Source organism: Megascapheus bottae, chromosome X, assembly GCF_031878675.1.
Source record: "Megascapheus bottae isolate mThoBot1 chromosome X, mThoBot2.hap1, whole genome shotgun sequence".
Lineage (NCBI taxonomy): Eukaryota > Metazoa > Chordata > Mammalia > Rodentia > Geomyidae > Megascapheus > Megascapheus bottae.
In genome coordinates, this window is record NC_143547.1 from 42908834 (window position 1) to 42925166 (window position 16333).

The 16333-nt window shown below is 46.4% G+C and overlaps 1 protein-coding gene across 1 annotated transcript in view; it reads right to left on the reverse strand.

Moving 5' to 3' along the window:
* Stard8 (StAR related lipid transfer domain containing 8) overlaps positions 1-16333 on the reverse strand; it is a 41426-nt gene that overhangs the window by 15159 nt on the left and 9934 nt on the right. Inside the window, exon 2 of the mRNA XM_090326866.1 lies at positions 2117-2188. The gene's annotated coding sequence lies outside the window, so the exon portion shown is untranslated. The remainder of the gene's footprint in view (positions 1-2116; positions 2189-16333) is intronic.

Below are 16333 nucleotides of genomic sequence, written 5' to 3' on the forward strand. Positions count from 1 at the left end.
ATTTAGAGTGAGCAAGAGAGAGAATGAGAATAAAAAAGGAGGAGTAAGCCCAGTAGGAGCAAAGGAAGAGTTAGAGGAGAAGGAGCAAGAGGAGGAGAGAATTTGTAAGAAATAATACTAGTGTCAAAGCTCCAGGCACTAAAGTTTGTGAGACTCTTGTCTCCATTTAACCACCAAAAAACCAGAAGTGATGATGCGGATCAAGGGGTAGGGCGGCAGCCTTGAGATGAAGAGCAAAGGGACAGCACCCAGGCCCAGAGTTTAAGCCTCTCGACCAATAAAAAATAAGCTCCAAGGAAGGGAAGACAGGAAGAGAGCAAGAAGAAAGAAGCATGGATCACAGTGAGCAGGAGTAATCAGACATAAGTGGAAGGCAAATGGATCTGCAGTCTCATCAGGCAGGATTCTGACATATGCTTCTTTCACTTAGTGGAGCAGAGAGTTCACATAGTCAAGCCCCTCTTGCTGAGGTGGACAGGTGAAAGTACACAAGAACAAAAACAAAAGTCCAGCTGTCAGGAAGGAGGCTGGTGCACTAGTCCCAGTGAGTGGTCATGTTGGGTGAGAGTAGATGTGGCAATGGAAGTGGGAAAAATTGGAGCCAACGAGGCACTGGTTGCTCACATTTGAAATCCTAGTTATTCAGAATGCTGAGTAGAGGGTGAGGTAAGGGAGCCAAAGGGAGAAAGGTATTAAGGAAAACTTCTCAATATAAATCTTGAGCAAGTGGGTGGATGGTAGTATCCTGAAAATAATTGGTGGTGCCAATGGATCCATTTTATACCTGTTAAATCTCACCTACATCTGCCAGACATCTAAGCAGATATTTAATTGAATAGATGATGGAGAGCTTGGAAATTAAGTCTGGATAAGAATCTCATGGGAAAGAAATGTTGAGAGAATAGAAGGCCTGCAGAGGAAGGTGAGTCAGCTAAGGAGACAGAGCAGCAGCCAGAGAGGCAGCCTGCAGGATGAGAGTTGCACAATCCCAAGGAAGGAAGGGGGCTTACACTGAATGCAACTATGAAGTGAAATAAGAGGATAACAGGAAACCAGACACAAGTGGTTCACACCTGTAATCCTAGCTACTCAGGGGGCTGAGATTTGAGAATCACAGTTCGAAGCCAGCCAGAGCAGGAAAGTCTATGAAATTTACATCTCCAATTAACTACCAAAAGTAGAGTTATGGTTCAAGTTGTAGAGTACCAGCCTTAAGTGAAAAAGCTAAGGAACAGTGATTAGGCCCGGAGTTCAAGCTCCAATATTGGGCCGGCACACAACTTGATCAGGTGAGGGAGAGGTGAAGCCCAGAGAACAAGGGGTTGTGTGAAGAAGAGAAGAATAGGAAATAGCAAATACAAAGGATTCTAACAAGAACAGAAGATCAAAGACGCAAGAGACATGAAGAAAAAGAGAAATAAGGCCATCACCATGTGCAAAGAGTGGTGCCTTATCCCAGGGATATCATTTCACATTGTAGCTCAGATGTGGCACAAAGCAATGACCCAGGCAAGACAAGTTCTCTGTTTTTTCTTTTTTTCTTTCTTTCTTTCTTTCTTCCTTCTTTTTCTTTCTTTTCTTTTTCCTTCCTTCCTTCCTTTTTTCTTTTCTTTTTCCTTCCTTCCTTTTCTTTCTTTCTTTTTACCTTCCTTCCTTTTTTCTTTGTCTTTTTTCTTCCTTCCTTCTACTTCCCTCCCTCCCTCTCTCTTTCTCTGTTCTTTCTCCCTCTCTCTTCTCTCCTTTCTCTCTCTCTCTTTCTTTCTTTCTTTCTTTGTCAGAGACCAGGGCTTGAACTAGGTACCTAGTGCTTTTGCTCATTGGTTAGCCCTCTATCAACTGAGCAATGCCTCCAACCCCTAGCAAGGTCCTTTAAAGCATGGCCCTCATCAGGGATTATGGGAGCTGATGAGAACAACCCAGCAGTGATGACGATGTAGGACAGAGGAATTTCAAGTTCAGGATAATGGCCCTGAGTAAATTTGAGCACTGTGTTCAGAACACATAGCAGCTTCTCCCGTGGCTGGAGAGGGGATGTGATTTGTCCATTTTATAGACAAAAAGTTGCAAGATAAAGAAGTTTTGAAATAAGGGAACATATTCAACACAGAGGCCGTACCTTCAAAAAGCTGAGCATACTGAGGAAATCCTGTTGCTCGGAGCCAGTCACATGCTTTCTTGGCCTCAGCTTCTAAAACAGAATGAGAGGGGAAAAAAACAGACAGAAAAATAGGGTTAGCGAGGGTACTGGATATTTCCTTCACCTCCAGAAGGCAAGTGTGCCTAGTTCTGGCCATCCAGAGATGGCAAGAGAGGGTGCAGGACATTTGGGCCAGATAGGACCCCTTCTATGCCCTGAACCCTACTCTTTGTACTGACCTTTTCTTGAGCCTCATTCTCTGCCTGTCCCAAAGTCCTCCACCTGCCCCATTGCCCCAGAACAGAACCTGACACCAGCAACAACTCCCAGAATCACCTTGGGTCAAGGAGGATTACTGCCATAAGAAGACACAGTTGTGGCCTCCAGCCCCAGCCTTACTCAGGGGAGTTACCCCTTCCATGGCTCCAGGCAGAACATCCTAGACCAGCTAGGAGACATGAAATGTTCAGCAGTATCTATTATTCCCTTTCTCATCCCACCTAACATCCTGTAGACTGCTACTAGCCTCATCTTATTTAACATGCACACAATCACAAAATCTTCCATTTCTCCATTCTAATAGCTGTACAAATAGGCTCAAAGAAAGTGACTCAAACCAGGTGTAGTGGTAGAACACCTGTAATTCCAGCACTCAGGTGACTGACATAGGAGGACTGGGAATTCAAGGCCAGCCTTGGTTACACAGTGAGACCCTATTGGATCTCAGGGAACAAAACAGAGAAGTCTCCCTGCTCATCTGACAATAGTTTCCCATGTGTTCTTCTTCCCAACCACTCAAATTCCAGTCCTCCTTCCACAGGGGCTTCCCAGGACAACCCCAGCTCTCCTCAGTGGCTCAGCCTATTTGTGGTACAATCCAGTGCTAAACATTGTGCTAACACAGCTGCTGGCTTGGGGCATGTTACAGGGTAAGAGCTGGGTCAGCCTCCCTGCTCTGCTCTGAGGGTGTCTGGCACCCAACTGATGGCCTCTGCCAGCTTCAGTGGACATGTGCAGTCAGACTGAAGCTAGAGGGGGCCCTCTTGACCACCATGGTGGGCTGAATCGCAGCAGCAAAGCTGAGACTGCCCGGGAAGCTATTGCTCCCATGCTGGTGGTGCAAAGGATTTTGGGGACTGAGGCCACACACCCTGACATGGCCAGGCTGGCGGAGGAAGGCTCTGACTTTAGCAAAGCTGTCCTAGCCATGGAGTCCATTTTTTTGCCAGTCCTGGACTTGAGCTCAGGGCCTGAGCACTGTCCTTGGACTTTCTCAAGGCTAGAGCTCTACCACTTGAGCCTCAGCACCACTTCCAGCTTTTTTTCTACGCATGTGGTACTGAGGAATCAAACCCGGGTCTTCGTGCATGCTACGCAAGCACTCTACCAATAGGCCAAACTCCTGGCCCCCATGGAGTCTTGCTCTCAACAATTCGTCCATTTCCTTAGTTAGGTAACAGCGCTACTAACCAGAACTTCAAGGAGACTGGTATACGGGAACAAGATGAGAATAGCTTTCTCTTCTCAGTGCTTGTACACAAGGAAATCTAGAAGATCCTGGTAGCCAGGAACAAGAGACAGAAGAGTCTTAAAACACCATCCCAGAGGCGTAGTTGTGGCTCATGCATATAATCTTACTTACTCAGAGGGCTGAGATATGAGGATCAAGGTTCAAAGCCAGCTGAGACAGACAAATCCATGAGACTTTTTTTTTGGTCAGTCCTGGGGCTTGAACTCTGGGCCTGGGCACTGTACCTGAGCTCTTCAGCTCAAGGCTACCACCCTACCCCTTGAGCCACAGCGCCACTTCCATTTTCTTAGTGCTTAATTGGAAATAAGAATCACACAGACTTTAGTGCCCAGGCTGGCTTTGAACTGTGATCCTCAGATCTCAGCCTCCTGAGTAGCTAGGATTTACAGGCATGACCACCATGCCCAGCTTCCATGAGATTCTTATCTCCGGTTAACCAGGAAAAAGTAAGAAATTGGGTTGTGGCTCAAGTGGCAGAGTACACGGTTGAATCAAAATCTGAGTGAAAGCATGAATCCCTGAGCTCAAGTGCATGTACAGGCACACGTGTGCATGCACAACACAGAAACACACACACACACACACACACACACACACACACACACACACACACACACACACACACACCAGGATCTCAAAGATCCTAAGCAAGTTGACAACAGAGGGAAGAGGCAGTCAAAAACCCTAATCAGCATAGGTGAAGACTGGATGGAAGAAAAGAGAAGGTTCTGGAACTGCCTGGAGCTCTGACAGGCTTTGGTGACAAACATAGTATGGAGATGAACATCAGTGCAATTCCATGAGTGCAAGCATCAGGACAAGTTTGATCATGACCATGACTTTTGAGGATTGGTGTGGGATCATGCACACATACATACCTGTAGGTGCCTGTATCTCTATATATGCCTTTCTCCCTCCTTGGCTGTTTCTCTGTGGGCCTAAGCAAGCAAGTGCATATGCACATTTCCCCTCACAGCAGGACTTCTGGCAGAGCCATGCTAGCAGTACCTCAGCTTGGTTGGCAGGGGGCAATGCTGGACTGGTAAAGGATCCACTTCTCCAGGCCATTTGGATACTTGAGACCAATAGGAAAGGGAAGGGACTGTAGGGCACACCAGCAGAGGGAGGATTTGAAGCATGTGGTTTTGCTGCTAGGATAGCTGAGTTGGCTGCAACAACCACTTCCTTATGCTCTATCCCTGTTACAGCCCCAGAAGACACTTCCCGGATCTCAGTGCTCCTCTTGGCAGCTGGCTCTGCTTTCTTGTCATTCAGATAAAAGGAAGCTGCTGAATGATGAACCAGATCAGAATTTCCAGATGTGGGTATAGAAACAAATAAGACACTCCTAAAGGGTCACAAGTTAAGTATGCCAGGAGCATAGCATGTAAATCTCACTGCAGTCCTCAGTCTGAATCGAGGCAGGGAAGCACCCCCAGCCTTCCTCCCTTCCTCAGCCAGACAGAGGAGATCCCAATTAAATCCTAAAACTCACACATCTGCACCACTGCCCCAAGCCACAGTACCAAAGGAGAGTGACAGACTGTTGGCATGCTCCATCACTGCTAGGTAGTGGCCTGACTGGTGTTGGCTGGAAGGGGAAGAGCTTCCTTAGAGGGGTTCTGTGTTTGCTCACTCCTACCTAGATCCCTCCAGCACCTTGTTACTCAAAGCATACTCTCAAACTAGCAGTTTCAGTATCACCTGGGTATTTGTTAGAAATGTAGAAACCAGCCAGGTACCAGTGGCTCATGCCTGTAATCGTAGCTCTTCGGAGGCTAAGATCTGAGGATCACAGCTCAAAAGTCCATCAGACTCTTAACTAACCAGTAAAAATGGCCAGAAGTGGAGCTGTGGCTCAAGTGGTAAAGCTAGGTTTGAGAACAAAAGCTTAGGGACAGCACCTGGCCTCCAGTTCAAGCTCCAACACACACACACACACACACACACACACACACACACACACACACACACACACACACCCCACTGCAAAATTCAAGATATTACACACCCCATACCTACTTATTCACAATGTACACTTAATAACAATATTTTTTAAGACAAGCTTGTCTAAGTAACATAGTGAAAGATTAAGGATTCTCACTTCTAGATGCACATTAGAATCAGCTAGGTGTATTTTTAAAAATATCAGTGTCCAGAGTTCCCTTCCCAGATAGTTTGTGGCAGGGCTCTCTAATATGTGATTTCTAAAACTATAGTATGAGGTATATTGAGGTCCAAGGGACTTTCCCAAGGTCACTCAGGGTTAAGTGTCATGGGGGAGACTACAAGCCTGACCTTTTAATTCCATGCTCACTGCTCCTTTCCACCACACTATGCTACCTGCTCTCTAGTTAAGCAAGGGGTTTAGACTCAAAGGAACTAACTCAACACTCTATATTGGTTTTCTGCTCCGGTTTTCTGCTCCTTCTGGTTGGTTGAGTCATAAGCCTGAGTTCAATTCCTAATGCTGTCAGTCATTGGTTTGACTAGGGACCAGCTGAACTCAATGCTTCCATTTATTCTATAAAATGGGGGTTATGGCATCCCATTCTTATATCTACAGAGAACATTAAATGAACAACTGGTGGAAAGAAGTCTTTGGTACACAGTACCAAGCACTCATTTACAGTCTTCCTTTCAGAATCCCAGGTAGATTCTGGTCCAACAGAAAAAAGTGTAAGCTGCTAGTGACCCATGCTTATAATTTTAGCAATTCCGGAAGCTTAGATTTGAGGATCAAGGCTTGAGGCTAGCATGGACAAAAATGGTTGTGAGAGTTTTAGCTCTAATTAACTGTCAAAAAGCTGGAAGTGGAGCTGTGGCTCAAGTGGTAGGGCACTAGTCTTGAGAAAGCTAAAGGACAGTGCTGACCCTAAGCTCAAGCTCTAATACCCTAAACACACAAGAAAAAGAGAGCCAGAAAGAGTGGGGGGGAGAAAGCAAGGAAGGGAGGAAAGAGGGAAGGAAGGAAGGAAGGAAGGAAGGAAGGAAGGAAGGAAGGAAGGAAGGAAAAGTAGACGGTAAACCAAAGAAAGTAGCCCAGCTAGCATTCCCTTCTGGGTCTGGGCAAGGTCTGCACCCACACCTCTCTCACAATTAGAGTCAAATACCTCAGGGAAGGAGAATTTTCAATGGGACTGCAATTGCTCCAAGACAAAAGAACTAAGGAGTCTGAAGCAAGGCTCTGGATTGAATTGTCCAGCAGCTCTCCCTAACAGGAATCTAGAGAATGTAAAAGGCTATTGCTGAACAGGATGTCAGGGGCAGTGGCTCTTAACAGACAATGCACCATCTCATAAAGGGGTAGAAGGCCCTGAGGCTCCCTCCCGGATGGAACTATCAGGGACATATGTCTTAGTGATTAAGGTACTTGGCTTTCTTTCCTTCTTTCCCCACTAACCTGTCCCAGCCTGCTCAGGCTGAGCCAGATATGACCCCCAACCCCCATCTACAGCAGAGTCATTTCACCTGAGGCTGGAGTCCAGGCGGCTCCGACTAAGGAATGGCTTCTATATCCAACAGGGAGAATGACACCAGATGACACTGGGCAGGCTGAGGCTAGCGTAAGGTAGGAATGCCTGTGGCTGCTGGCCCTAACCTGTGTCCAGATGTGCAGATTCCAAGGCATGCCAGCCAGCAGTTTCAGTGGCTACCCTCTGTAGGCAGTGTTCTGGCTAAAGCTGGAGTAATGTGCCAGGATAGGTAAGAAATTACAGTCCGCTGCCACAAACTGAGCCCCATTGAGATTGAAGCCAGACTCCCTGGGGAGGAGTCCAGCTCATTGGAACCCTAAGAATCAGGAGCCCGAGTACTAGAAAGTTCCAGAAACAAATCAAGCTACACAGCCATAGTCACAAATATCCTACAAGGAAAGAGTGTCAGAAGGATTGCTGTTGGGCACTGGTGACTCACGTTGTAATGCTAGCTACTCAGGAGACTGAAATCTAAGAGCCACAATTCTAGCCAGGTGGATCAGGAAAACCTTTTATTTCCAATTAACTACCAAAAACAAAAGCCGGAAGTAGAGGTGTGACTCAAGTGATAGAGTGCTAGCCTTGGGCAGAAAAGCTAAGGGATAGATAGCTCTCTGCACAGAGGTAGTTTTTCTTGGCTGAGAAGGAAATGCAGGACTTCTATTCTTGACAAATGGCCTCTGAATGAAAGTAGGGTTTATATACCCAAGAAAGAGGCTGCAATATCTCCTGCTGGGAAAAAGCAATAATATCCAATGAAGGATATTGGGAAAAGCTCAGTTGGGAAAAGCTTCCAGTCAATCCAATCCCTGCTTGCTGCATACGTTGCATAGGCAACTTTCTTCTTTTTCTCTAAACTATGATTTCCATAAATATACAGGGGACGCTCCTCCTGCTATCAGTGGTAGCCATGGCTTTACTGGTTTCAAACATGGAATATACAAGTTGACATCAGAGAGGATTAAGACTAGTTGAATTTTGTCTAAGGTGTATTCAGAACATGTGCTGATTATAAAGAAATGAGAGTTGGGTAGGGGTAGGTTGAGTGGGAATGTTGAAAGGAGTAACATTGATTAAGATAAATTGCATTAATAAACAGATTTAATGGCAACTTCTTTGTACAGCTACCTAAAGATAATAATAAAAAATAAAGAGATGAGAAAAGACAGCTAGGGGGAAGAGAAAAGGCAATAAATAAGCAAGCAGATTACAGGAAATAAGGCCTTGCTCAGCCAATGTCACCAACTCCATTGTGAGCAGGGCACCTCTCTCCCCACACCACTACTGGGCAACTTGAATCCTTGGGGTTTTGTGGTCACTCAGTGACCAGATCCCTGGTCCTGCCCACACCTTCCCAAGCCAAGTCAAGCTCAGGCCTAGGTACCAGGTAAGACATTAGAGCTAAAGCAAGAAGTGGATGGGTAATATCAGAACCCAAGTAAAATATCTTGTTACTGGTGTGTTTGTATTTTGTGTTGTATTGTGTGGTGTGTGTGTGTGTGTGTGTGTGTGTGTGTGTGTGTGTGTGTGTGTGTACTGGGGCTTGAACTCAGGGCCTGGACACTGACTCTCAGCTTTTTCACTCAAGGCTGGCACTCCAGTACTTAAGCCATATCTCCCTTTCTGAATATTTGCTGGTTAATTGGAGATGAGTCTCATGGACTTTTCTGCTCTGGCTGGCTTCAAACATAGTCCTCATTTCTCAGCCTCCTGAGTAGCTTATCATTACAGGCATGAGCCACTGGTGCCCAGCTAGTTACTTACTGCTCCTGTGCTTAGTATTCCATTTCTCCCTTACCCTCAGCTTTGGCTTCACAAAAGCTCCTAGGGAGCTTTGAGAAATGCAAGTCAGTTCTTTGGCCTTACCTATTCTAATTAAATTAGAATGTCTGAGGTTAGCTTTCCTTTGTTTCTTGGTGTCTGAGCATTCTCCAGGTGATTAGAAAGTGCAGGAAAAAAATAGAAATCCAGCACCCTAACAGTCACAACTAGCTAAACAACCCTGGTAGAGGACCCTGGAGAGATTCTAGGCAGAGGTAGACTCAGGCCTACCAAAATCACTAGAGAACAATAAACATAAATGCAAATGCATATGATGGGGGAAAGGAAGCTCTGTGAGATTTTGTCAAGGATTTTCTTTCAAACCACTAGCTGACTAGTTCTGTTAGGCAACTTTCACCAAATACATTAGATTCCTCTACCATACTCATTTAGCTTCCTTTTTGCAAAGGCATCTTTGGCCCTCACCACCAGAGTTGGTCTTTCCTACCTCCAGTGAAGGAACACACACACATACACACACATGCGCACACACACACACACACACACACACACACACACACACACACACACACACACACGACCCAATACCCAATATTTCACTGTGTATGTGATAACCAGGGCAGGCTCTCTGAGGCCACATTGGGAGCCTAACACAAGGCTGGGAGACAAGCAGTGGGGCAGCCTACTACTATAAATCCATCTACTGATTCTGGGAAATGCTAGTCCTGGAGAAAAGCTTCCATAGATAACTTTAGTTGGTCCCAAACCATTTCCTTTGTCCACTTCCCAGCCCTAGAGAGTGAACCTTCTCAAGGAGATGTACTACCTTGGAGAAAAAGCCTGTATCACAGAATCTTATTTCCCAGCTCCTCCCATCCTCCCATAAAGGTAGGCTAGGCCAAAAGAAGCCTGCACACCCAGCCTTTCATCCCGGCACGACGCTGAATCCCTCAGAGATGATGTTCCTTTTCAATTTTTGAAGCAGTGCCCTCTATATTGGCAACAGCCTTGGCAGAGATGCTATGGCAGGTGACTGACTGGTTTTTGCCACCTCTTTGGCAAAAGGGAGTGGCAAAAGAGAAGGGTTCGTTCATTGAGAGCCATCAGGAATTCAGGACTGCTGAGACTTCCTATCCTAACCATGGCATGGACATTGTGTGGGGGGCTATAATACCTACCCAATAGGAGATCTGGTCTACTTACCGCCTCTCTCTGCTCCTGCCACTCTTAGATGGAATTGCCACTCTAGCTCAATTCTGGCAGGAGAGGTAGGCGCAGGGAGAAAAGAGAGGCAAGACCAAAATAGCTCTCATCCCACATTCCAAACCTTGCCAGAGGGGCACTGTGGCAAGGGCTGCTGTATTTCAGCCGGCCTAGCTTGGCAGTGCTAGATGCTGGCTGGCCTCTGGCTTGTTAGGTCACAGGGCAGAACTTGGGGCCCTGTTGCACCTGTTCAGATGCCAGCCTCAGTCTCAGCCGGAACTACAACTGGATGCCAAGCTCCTGGGTCTATGTGAGCAACACTTTTGGAATCTCCCTGCCACAAATGACATACCACCAAAGCAAACAGCCTAAGAGGGTCCTATGGGACTGTGTGGTAATAAAAGCTTAAGTTATGTTTTTACAGGCTGACAGCAGTTCTACCCATGTGGCAGATATACCCTCTAACTCAGCTCTTTCCTAAATACTTTATGCCTACACCTAGCCACAACAACAAACTTGAAATCTCTATAAAAGAGCTCCCATCAGGGATAATTTCTCCCCAGGAGACATTCAGCAAAGTCTGGAGACATTTTTGGTCATTCAGACTGGGGTGGTGGTCTGAAGTATGAGAATATGAAATTCAGGCTCCACCTTCCTGGAGACCTCATATACCTCAAGCTGGCAACCCACCGTGAGGATATTCAGGGCAGGAGATGGGAGGTAACAATCAAGTATCCTTGCTTGTATAAATTTGCCATAAAGAAGTTAGTTCTGTTTAGAGTTGTTATGAGTGAAGCAATTACATAAGAACCTATCCCCCTGTAGCTCCCATCCCCTCTCTGCTGCTATGGGCTGAGTCTTGAAGGCAGCAATACAAGGGATGAGGTGGGAAGTCCCAAAGGCCTTCAAGTTCAAACAGATCCCTGGCCCACTGGTGGTACTTGAGAAATCTGGGTCCAGAGCAGGAACACAGCCTGTGGTCTCCTAGGCTAGCAATTAACACAGCAGGGCCAAAGCAGACAGCTGACATTCCTGCCCAGCTCAGGGCTTCCCTGGGACAGTGAAGGTCAAAGCTGCCACCTGCTCTGTTGCAGTTGCTCTCCATTAGCTCTCTTTCTTGCCCCGTAGGGCTCCTGCCCCCAACCCAGTCTCAGGTGCTCCAGTAAGGTCATGGTGATAAAGAAAGGTTAGTTTAAATAAGCCATGTACTGTATTCCACCACCTCCATTCTCCAGCCTGCAGGTAAGACATGCCAGGTAAACTGGTATGGAGCCGGACACTGGTGGTTCTCAGCTACTCAGGAGGCTGAGATCTGATGATCATGGTAAAGCCAACCCAGGCATGAAAATCTGTGACACTTTCATCTCCAATTAACCACCAGAAAACCAAAGTAGCACTATGGCTCAAAGTGGTAAAGCACTAGCCTTGAGCTAAAGAGCTCAGACACAGCACCCAGGTCTAAGAGTTCAAGTCCAGCCACCAACAAAAACAAATAGCAAAAAACTGGTCTGGAGCAGATATTAGATCAGCAGTAACTGCTCTCCACTGAGGGATGGGTCCAGATATTCAGAGTGAAATTCAGGACAATTACTTTCTGATCATATATCCCATAACAACTTGAGTGTAACTTTAGACAGGCTACTACTTCTAAGCCTTAATTTCCCAACTTTGAGCAGACATTCCCCAAGCTGGAGCCCAAGATGAAGCATGGTATTAGTGGCAATGGCTGAGTCAGTAAAGGATGCTTCCTTCATGTTCCCCTTTGGGAGACTCAAAAGAAGGTCTGCTTCAGGAAACCAAACCAAAACAATATCTTCCCTCCCAAAGCAGATCTCCTGATGTTCCTTACCTAATAACAACAACAACTAGGCTTCAAGGTACCATGTCTTCTCTCCTCACAGGCATGTATGTAGTCACCAGCTTTAACAATTTTTCCACCAAATAGCTGAGGAGGTTTCCCACACCCCACTGTGCTTGAGAACCATCTGACTCTGCAACCTACTAGGGTCCTCACTTGCCCCAGCCTAGGGCAGACCTCAGGCTGCTTTCTAATTTACCTGCAAGTCACACATTGTAAACCCAGTTTGACTTGATGCTTCAAACTCCAATTGATAGTTCACCTCAAACTACAATTGATAGTTCATTGTGTAGGTCAAACACCCAATCCATGTGGACTCCCTCATATTCTCACCCATTCCTTACAGAACAGCCTCAGATCCATTCAGTTGCCTCAGCTGGTAGGATTTTCTCAGAGGCATATGAATCTGTCTCCCCTACATAACTGGGAGCTCCACTGCACTGGGTCCTATTGGTCTTGGTGTCCCCACTGCAGCAAGAGCAACACACAGACAAGAAATCCAACCAGACACCATTGGCTCACACCTATAATCCTACTACTTAGGAAGCTGAGATCTAAGGATCATGGTTCAAAGCCAGCCCCAGCTAAAATGTCTGTGAGACTCTTATTTCCATTTAAAAAAATAAAGAAGCTGTGACTCAAGTGGTAGAGCGCCACCTTGAGTGGAAAAAGCTAAGGGACAGCAACTAGGCCTGAATTCAAACCTTAGTACTGGGGAGTGCAAGCACATGCACATGCACATGCACGTGCATACACACACATACACACATGCCCTGCTTCCAGTTGAACAGTATGCAGGCCCTCTGGTGACTCATATCATGCTATTATCACAGATGCAGGCAGGAGACACAGAATCCAGCATACACCTTCGACCCAGAGCAGCTGCAGAGGTTGGGGACGGGGAGGTGGGGGAAGGGGGGGAGGGCGTGGCAGCAGTGGTGGGTGGGGCAGGGAACCCTTGCCCCAGGACAGAAACCAAAGAGCCAAGAATCAAGGACCAGATGGAAAAGCAAAAAAATTGAAAAATTAAAAAATTGAACTCTGCCTGAGAGTGGAAGCATTGTGACCTAAAGGAGCAGTTTGTGCTGCCATGCAAGCTTAAGCATGCACATTGAAGTTCATGTGGGAGATGAGGCAGATACTATCTCCTGCTTCCCATTCTTGGCCTGAAAAATCTTGGTAATCACATGTTTTGACCCTGTGTCACCACCTCTGTGTGTCGTCGTTCCCCCCCCCCCTCCGCCTTTGCCTACTTCCCTTTCCTTTTGCTGAAGCCAAATATAAACTCCCAGGCAGGAAATGCCTTGAAGGAGCCTGGCCCCACCCTGAGATCCAGAGAAAATTGTCTCCGACAGAAAGGAAATGGCCCCCAGAGAAGTGGTCTCCTCATGAAGCCCACAGACACATCCCCTCCCCTGAACCCCGTAGGCAGCCAGAGGGATAGCTGAGATGCTGGACACACTGCAGGGAGCAGTAGTGACAATATGGCTGCTAAGGCCATGGTGGGGCCACCAGCTATGTGACCTACAAGTTATGTAAAACCTACAAGCAGGAAAACTAGCTCAGTTCTGTCTTGGCTATAACCGGCTGCTCATTTATAACAATATGTACGAAAATAAATGCAATTAGTAATAACAATTACTAACAGACTATAACAGATCTTGTGTCAGATCCTGAGCCAAGCATTTTACACATATTAGGCAAGTTACTTAACTTCTCTATGTAAAACAGGAATATAATGGCAATATCAATAATTGGCTTTTTGTTTGTTTTTATCAGTCCTGAGGCTTGAACTCAGTCCCTAAGCTTTTTTGCTCAAAGCTAATACTCTACCACTTGAGCCAAAGCTACATTTTCTATGGTTAACTGGAGATAAAGAGACTCACTGTTTTTCCTGCCCAAGCTGGCTTAGAACCCTAATCTTTAGATCTCATCTTCCACAGCAACTAGCATTATAGAAGTGAGCCTCTGGTGCCCAGCAACAGGACGTTTTTGTGAGAATAAAATGAGATAATAATAGCCCAAATGTACTAAGTCATTATTATGTCCCAGGTATTTTTTTTGCAGGCCTAACAATTGAACTTAGAGCCTGAACACTGCCCTTGTGCTTTTTCAAGGCTAGCACACTACCACCTGAGCCATAGCATCACTTCCAGCTTTTTCTGTGTATGTGGTACACAGGAATTGAGCCCAGGGCTTCATGCATGCTAGGCAAGTACTCTACCATTAGGGCACACTCCAGGCCCAAGTCCCAGGTATTTTCTTTTTTAATGTTCACAACTACCTAGTGAAGTTTGTGCTCTATTTTACAGATGAGGAAACTGAGCCCTATAGATATGGAGTAACTTGCCTAAAATTAGTAGGTAAGAAGTAGTGGGCCAAGGTGCAAATCTATGAATTCTAGCTCCAAAGTATTTACAAACCAAGTTAGAATTGTCCTCATGAAATAAGGAGAAATTGCCTAGACTAGCACCCAACAGTAAAACACACAAAAACCACCTATGGGGTGAAGTAACTTCCTATCAGTGGAGAAAGAATCATTTCATATGCCATTTAGCCCCTGCAACAACCCTAACCAAAGTAGGCAATGCGTATTGTGCAAATGGGGAAACTGAGACTACGGGGTACAGCTAGGGCCTGTTTAAATGCCAGATCCCAGGGGCTGGGAGTTCGGCCTAGTGGTAGAGTGCTTGCCTAGCATGCATGAAGGCCAGAGTCTGATTCCCCAGTACCACATACATAGAAAAAAGCCAGAAGTGGGGCTGTGGTTCAAGTGGTAGAGCTCTAGCCTTGAGAAAGTCCAAGGACAGTGCTCAGGCCCTAAATTCAATCCCAGGACTGGAAAAAAAGAGAAAATCCTGATCTCCTCCTCCTGCTGGTGGCTACCCAACTCCTTCTGCTCTTCCATGTAAAACCACTGCCCATTCATTGGTTAGTACCTAAGAATCTCCTTGGTACCAGATCTTATGCTGGGTGCTGGCATGTTGTCTGGCAGGACAACAAAGATGAGACCTTTTAGAGTACTTCGCCAAAAATACTGCCTGACCCATTCTTCTAAGAGAAGGCAGAGGCTAAGGTAGACAGTCCTTTGAAGCATCCCCTGAAGCTTGTTGTGGAGACCAGATAACATAGCAGGAGCACCAAACTAAAGGAGCTGGCAGCTGGAACAGCCTGAGGAAGGAAGCTTGCAGCCCCCAAGGAGCCTGAGATGGGAACATTGAAGGGAGGGCTAGATCTTCTGGACGACTCCTCCACCCACACATACCCAATTCAAGCAGGGACTACAGGAGCTAAAGGGATCACAAGTGTTAATCCAGCCAGCCTCCTGCCTGCCCCTACCCACCCACATCTTCTAAATAATGCAACCCGGTTGTCAAGACAGCACATTAAAATGTCTCTTCTTCCCTGATGCCACCCAGCACACTGCTCCCCCTTCTCTTGCTGCTGGAAGGTGCTAATCAGGCAGTTCTGTTGCCAATGCCAAAACCACCCCCATGTACCTCCTGCACACACTTCCCCCACCCCAAATGAGGCTCTAATTTAGAGCATCAGCACCCACTCTTTTTGTGCTTGCCCTCCTCCCACCTGCCAACCTTGAAGGTGGGAGGGGTCAGAGTGAGTAAACAAAAACCTGGGAAGAAGATCCAACTCTTTGCCCTTGACTGTGGCCTGGGCATCTAGAGGGCATGGCCAGCCTGGGCCTGGAGTTTGGCCTAGTGGTTGAGTGCTTGCCTATCACGCATGAAGACCCGGGTTTGATTCCCCCTTACCACATACATAGAAAAAGCCAGACGTGGTACTGTGGCTCAAGTGGTAGAGCACTAGCTTTGAGAAAGCCCAAGGCCAGTGCTCAGGTCCTGAGTTCAATCCCCAGGACTGGCAAAAATATATAGAAGGCAGAGTCAGACTGCCTGGGTCCTGACTTCCATGCTATCATTCCTTAGCCATGTGACCTTGAGTATGTTCTTCCTTGCCTCTCTTCTTACTCAGTTCCTTTTTTACGTAAGCTAAGGAAGATGACAAGTGTACCCGCCGTACTGTCACAGGGACAGCTAAAATATGAAGGAACCCAAAGAGTTCACTATTATTTTCAGTGCTCTCCTCATTACTACAACCTGACACAGTGCCCCCAAATGCTTCTAAAGATGGCCAGAGTACAAAGCCCTGAACCAGTGGTCTTCTTCGTAGTTCTAGAAGAATTTTTCTGGATGAGCTAGTATCTGAAATGACCTAGTACCCAGACAGATTTCCCATGCAAAGTGACTAAACCACAGTAATAATGGGAAATGAACTGCTATTCTTGGACTGAATATTCAACAAAACGCATGAGGTAGGCAGGTATGTGT